This window comes from Fringilla coelebs, assembly GCF_963513975.1.
Source record: "Fringilla coelebs genome assembly, chromosome: 15".
In the NCBI taxonomy this organism is placed as follows: Eukaryota; Metazoa; Chordata; class Aves; order Passeriformes; family Fringillidae; genus Fringilla; species Fringilla coelebs.
In genome coordinates, this window is record NC_140041.1 from 1,655,395 (window position 1) to 1,662,478 (window position 7,084).

Below are 7,084 nucleotides of genomic sequence, written 5' to 3' on the forward strand. Positions count from 1 at the left end.
TGGCTCAGGCACAGCGTCCTGGGAGCCCTGGGGTGGACACTGGTGGCTCTGCCACCTGCTCCTGGCAATGCACCTGTGGCTCCAGCTGGGCTCTCATTTCTGCTTCCTGGCTTTCCTTGGCTGCGTCAGGAGAAATGATTATGCCTAGCCTTAAATAGGCATTTCAATTTAAGAGAGGTTCCAAATGAAGAAGAGATACAATACGCAACCTGTTAGGTAGAAAATGAAATTTGGGATAAGATTAGAGTATATAAATATAAAGTATCCAAAGAGGCTAAAAGGAAAAAGAGGAATTTGAAAAGAAGTGGAACCCATTGGACTGTCTCCCATCCCCTCCTTCTCCTGTGCTCCCAGCAGCCCATCCTCCTACTCCTCCGTTACCTCTTCCTATCCAACCCATAACCCTCCCTGCCCCTCCAGTACCCCCAATAGACCCTTCCTCTATTATTCTCCCTATGCCACTCAGTACTCCCATTTCCTCCCAGCCTCTCCCCCCTAATCCTCCTCAGACACACCAAGTTTCCCCTGTACCTCCTCCTGCTCCTTCTATACTTCAGCGCCCCCCTCCCTAGTATCTCCCTAACACCCCAGGTTTCCTCAGGAGTGTCACTGACAAGTAAAGAGAATGAGCAGGAGATTATAAATCAACAGAATCCCCCGAGTGAAGGTGTAGTTCATCCTTATGATTGTACAATTGTGGTGAGAGCAAAGGAAGAAGCTGCAGTTTCAGGGGTTCACCCTTACAATACCCAGTCCCAGGAGGGGAAATGTCTACCAAAGGGAGAGATAGTGGAAAAGTTACTACTACCCTCAAGGGAAGTCCCCATGGGCGGTGCCCGGGCGGGGATTGGATTTGTCAATGTGCCCTTGACTGCCTCTGAAGTCAAAAATTTTAAGAAAGAGATTAAAACCTTATTAGAAGATCCCATACATATAGCCAGCCTAATTGATCAGTTTTTGGGCCCAAGTATATATACTTGGGAGGAACTTAATTCAATATTAGGTGTTGTGTTGTGTTATTTGCTTTGTTCCTGTTCTCCCCTGTTTATGGTTTCACCCTAAGTTGCCTCCCCTTCATCAAATGTCAGTCCTATCCCCACTCCCCCAGTTCTCCAGAAACTTCCCTGCCAATCCTCATATCCCCTCCCTGGCACCTTGTGTGTCACTCGGCTTCCTGTCCCCCTCTCTAGAAGCTTCCACAAAGGGCGTCAAGTGATTGGTCAAGGGCCAGGGGTCCCTCCTACTAAGTTCCCCAATATGTTGTTCTGTTTGTCAATTATTTCTTGGTTTACTCCTCTTTATCCCTCATTAGTGGCTGGCTGAACCCCTCCCTTGTTTCCACCCCTCAATAAAAGGTGCTGCCCACACTGTCTCAGGGGCTTTCTGGAGTTGTATCCCCTGAGGCTGGGAGCTCTTTGTAGCTTCTAATTAAACCTTGGACTAAATACCCTCTGGATTGTCTACTCCCTTCCTTCACCATTGTTGGTGGTATCTCTCCAAGGAAAGGGCTGACAACCCTTAGCTGCCCTTCTGCACTCCCGAGCACAGAAGAGTGTCCTCTGCAGTCACAGTGTCGGGCTAGCAGGGAGGCACCAATAGTCACTTGGTGGCCACTGTGACAATTAGGCATTCTTTTTTCCCCTGAAGAAATCCAGCTAATATGAGCAGCTGGTATGAGGATATGGGAAAGGGAGAACAGGGCTGGCCCTCCAAGGGACAAAAATTTGCCTATCAATCAGCCTGACTGGGACACAGTCTGACTGACGGTTGGACACAGAAACATGAGAGATTATAGACCATTAATCATCGAAGGTATTTGGGAGGCAGTCACCAGGAGTAGTAATGCGAGGTTGGCTTTTGACAACCCAACAAGAAAAAGATTAAACCCCCAGTGCTTGGTTAGTGGAAGCAGAATTTTCAATTGTATTCGAGTGTTGATCCTGAGAGTCCAGAGGGGCAAGTGCTAGTGAGGGTGCAATTTGTGACAAGAGCATGGAATGACATCAGAAGAAAGCTAGAAAAGATGAAGGATTGGCAGGAGAAAGGGTTGAATGAGTTGCTGTGAGAGGCACAAAAGGTGTCTTTGGGAAGGGAAGAGAAGAAGATGAAGTCAAAGGCAAGGATCGTGGTTGCAGTGGTTAGAGAGAGCCAGGATAGAGAAAGAGGAACAAAACGAAACAGATAAACAGAAAAGGGAAGAGACTCGGGAACTGTACAAGGGCCCCTGGGAGGGGAAGTGTTTGTACTGTGAGGAAAAGGGTCATTTCAAAAAAGATTGTGAGAAATGGAAAAGGGACAGGAGGCTGTATAGAGAAACAGATATTGGGGCACATGATGATTAGAGGTGTCAGGGGCTCTATCCCCTGGGGAAAATTAATGATCATAAGATAGAGCCCTTGCTAAATTTGGAAATAGGTCCCCAGGGGGAAGAATTTGATATTTTATTTGATACTTGGGCTGATAGATCATGTATTTTAAGATTCCCAAAAGGATGTCAGTTAAGTAAGCAGATGTGCAAAGTAAGGGATGCCAATTGTGAACTATTTGAAATGCCAGTTAGAGAGCAAGTTGCTTTTAAGGTAAATTCAAGAGAAGGATATGCAGATTTGTTACATATGCCCAAATTAGAATGTAATTTATTAGGCCAGGACCTACAGGTGCAACTGAGGGTAGGAGTAATCCCTAAAGAAGGACAGATGGTAGCGATGATGATGATGCTCAAGTTGGAAGATGAAAGTGAGATTGACTGCAAAGTCTGGGCAGAAGAGGGAGGTTGTAGCCTACTAAACATACCCCCCACAATGGTGAAAATGAAATTTGCAATTTTACCTATCCAGGTAAAACAGTATTCCATTTTGGCAGAAGGGAAGCAGGGATTGGCTCCAGTGATAAAAGAGTTGATCAAAGATGAGATACTGGAATTGTGCATGTCTTCCCATAACACCCCAATATTACCAGTAAAGAAATCAGATGGTACTTAGAGACTGGTTCAGGACCTGAAAGATGTTAATAAACAGATCATCTCACGATACTTGGTAGTATCTAATCTATACATGCTTTTGAGTTAGATACCATCAAAACATGCATGGTTCAGTGTAATAGACCTAAAAGATGCTTTCTGGGCTTGCTCCCTAGCCAAGGAGAGTAGGAGTTGGTTTGCCTTTGAGTGGCAGGATGAAGAAGCAGGGAGAAAACAACAGCTTCAATGGCCCAGTTACCCCAAGGGTTCACAGAATCCCTAAATGTATTTGGGCAAGCTCTAGAAGAACTATTAAGACAGTTCCAACCAGGAGGAGATACCCAAATCTTACACTATGTTGATGATTTATTAGTGTCAGGAAAACAGAGGGGACAGGTTCAGAAAACAACAGTAAAATTATTAAACTTCCTGGGGATGAAGGGTTTAAAGGTGTCAAAGAAGAAACTCTAATTAGTAGAACAAGAAGTAAAATATTTAGGGCATCTGATTGGGAAAGGGTACAAGAAACTAGAAGCAGAATGAATCCAAGGGATCCTTTCACTACTGGCACCAAAAACAAAAGGAGATGTATGGCGTTTGCTAGGGCTGGTTGGATATTGTAAGTTATGGGTAAGTGGACATACCAAATTAGTTAAATTATTCTATGACAAATTAGTAGAACAAGAACCTTTAAATTGGAATGAAGAAGATGGACAGAAATTGAAAGAGATAAAGGAACCATAAGTAATGGCCCCGGTTTTAAGTTTACCTGACTTAGATAAACCTTTTGAGTTGTTTATAATGTGGAGGAAGGAACTGCGTATGGAGTAGTGGTGCAAAAGTGTTGTGGGAGTAGAAAACCGGTTGCACATGTGTCAAAGTTATTACACTCAGTAGTTAGGGGTTGGCCTATGTGTTTGCAATCTGTAGCTGCAACTGTGGCCTTAGTGGAAGAGAGTTACAAATTAGCATTTGGAAGCAAAATTAAGGTGAATGCTCCTCATGAATTGAAAACCATACCGAGCAAAACGGCCAGTCAGTGGATTACAGATAGCAGGTTAATGAAATATGAATTGATATTAACTAATATTGAAAATTTAGAACTAGCCACAACAAAAATTCAGAATCTAGCACAATTCTTATACAGAGAACCCTATGAGAATCTGGAACGTTGTTGCAGAGACATGATCAATTTGCAGACCAAAGTGAGAGAGGATTTACAAGAACAGCCATTACCAAAAGGGGAAATGTTTGTTGATGATTCTTCCAGGGTGACTGGGGAAAAGAGAATGTCGGGGTATGCAGTAATAGATGGCAAGAACATGGAGTTTATAGATAAAGGGTCATTCCCGACAAAATGGTCTGCACAATGCTATGACATTTATGCTTTATTAAAAGGACTGCAGTGACTAAAATATAAGAAAGGAACTATTTACATGGACTTGAAATATGCCTATGGGTTAGTACATATGTTTGGTAAAATCTGGGAAGAAAGAGGATTCATAAATTCAAAAGGGAAAACCTTGGTCCAAGAGAAATTAATAAAAGAAATATTAGAGGCTTTGAAAGACCCTTTAGAGAGGGCGATAATGCACGCAAAAGGACATCAGAGAGGGACCTCTATGGAAGCATAGGGAACAACTTAGCAGATCAGATAGCTAAAGAAGCTGCCTCAGAAAAGTATGAGCAGATCCTACAGTTAGTGGACTTGGGGAACAAAAGTAATGAGGAGATCCAAACCTTTACTGAACAGGAAGAGAAAGAGTTACAAAAACATGGAGGAAGCAAAGATGGAAAAGGGAAGTGGACAATGCCAGATGGGAGACAAGTGTTAAATAAACTTTAACCAAGAAAATATTAGAAAACTTACATGCTTTGACACATTGGGGAATGCAGGCCCTTTGCTGTGGGGGCCGAAGAGCCAAACAAGGCTCAACCAACTCTCCTGGAGGGCTAACTCCTGAGCCACCAACTTTTTTTTAGGGTGAGCAATTTCACCCCCAGAGGCCTTTGCAGTTCTATGTTGATTCTTTGTTACCCATTGGTCCCTTTCCCCATGCTGCACCCTTGAGCCTGTATCCCATTTGTTGCCAGTTTAACCCCAGCCCTTGCCTTCCCTATATAAACCCCTGTTTTCCCCTCTTTTCTGGGAGTTTCTGTTCCTGGCTGCTTTTGCAGAGGGTCCTGATCTTAATAAAGGCTGTTACTCTGTGGAAAGCCATACAGAGCTCCAGTGTCTTCTCTCTGCATCACCTGAGAGCTGAAGCTGAGCTGAATGTCGCTTGCCCGGTGTGCCTGTACTCCTGAGCCGTCCTTCTTAGGACATTTCTTCAGGAAGGTCGTGGTGCCCTAACCGCCACCACGGCACTTTGTGACCATTTCATGCGAACATATGTATGTATTGGAATATTTGAAATTGCTAAAATGGTAATGAGACACTGTATGATTTGTCAAAGGAAAAACAGAAACGTGATGAGTAAAACACCGTTGAGTGGAAGGGAGCTACCTTGGAGGCCCTTCCAAAATGTTGAGGTAGATTTTACTGAACTTCCCCCAGTCCAAAAGTTTAAGTATTTACTAGTGGTAATAGATCATTTAACCCATTGGGTCGAAGCGTTTCCAACTACAAGGACAATGGCAGAAGTAGTTAGTAAGACTACTTGAGCAAATAATACTGAGGTATGGAATTGTGAATACTATTGATTCAGATAGGGGGCCACACTTCACAGCTAAAGTTCTACACCAGCTGGCTAAAGCATTGGAAATCATATGGAAGCTCCACACCCTGTGGAGACCCCAAAGCTCTGGGAGAGTAGAAAGAATGACCAAACTTTAAAAGAAACACTCACAAAATTACTAAAAGAAACTAAGATGAACTGGTTAAAGTGTCTCCCATTAGCATTAATGAGGATAAGAACAAAACCAAGAGCTAACATAGATGTTTCCCCCTACGAAACAATGTTTGGATTAGCATTCCTAACCACCTCAGATTGTGTAGGGACTTACGAGGAAGGAGAACAGAGTATAAAGAAGTATATACAGATTATTACAAACACCATAGAAAAATTGAGGAAGAATGGATACCTTCCCCAAAGCACACCAATTGACTTTAAAATTAATTTGTTCCACCTGGGGGATTGGATTTTAATAAAGATGTGGAAAGAACAACAATTAACCCCAAAGTGGGAGGGCCCCTTCCAGGTTCTCCTAACCACAGAAACTGCAGTAAGGACACAAGAGAGAGGATGGACTCACGTCACCAGAGTTAAAGGTCCAATACTAGCCCCTACTGACTGGGCAGTGATCAATGCAACAAACACAGACACAAAACTAACCCTAAAAAAGAAGCTCCAGGAGAAGTAGAGTAAAAAGAGGTAGAATTTTTAACCCTTTATGAAATGTCAAAGTTAAAAGTTATTTGTGAGTTGAGATGTAATTTATAAATTGTTATTTAAATATTTATTAGAAACCATTGTAAAATTTCTGGTATTTCTCATTACAGATCTAAAAACCCAAGATCCCAAAGAATAGAGCATCCCCCCACTCACTTAGCAATCAGGCTCTAAAAAAAGAAACATACAAGTCAATACAAGAAGGGAAGTGAGTCGCTGCAAAGCAAAGTAACCAGTAGTCCCCCCTCTTCCTGCCAAAGACCAGGTGGCCAGGAATGGTTCAGGCCATTCCATTGCCACAGCAGCTGTTCAATGACCTGGATCTTTCAGTTTATTACACCGAGGTGGTAGGAGAGGACAAGCCCCTCATTTGGTGCGGCCTTAAGAAAGGGGGGCACTCAATCCACCTCCAAGGAATGATGGACATGGGGAGAGCTGATGGTCATTCCTCCACACAAATGGCCATCACACGGGGAGCTGCAAGATGTGGTGAGTAAAGTACAAGGTGTAGGGGGGATCCAATTGGCAAAACAATCAAAGAGCATTGTACAAACTGAGGGACCTGATGGGCAATTGTCTGCTGTACACCCATTTGTTTCGAATTCCAAGGTCACCCTGTGGGTGAGAGGTGCCATGTCCCAGTGGGGAGTCAGGCTCGAAATCTCAGACTCCCCCGGTTTTTTAGGTGCAGTCGCTGAAGAAGAGCACTCTACCCAGAAATTAAATTGGCTCA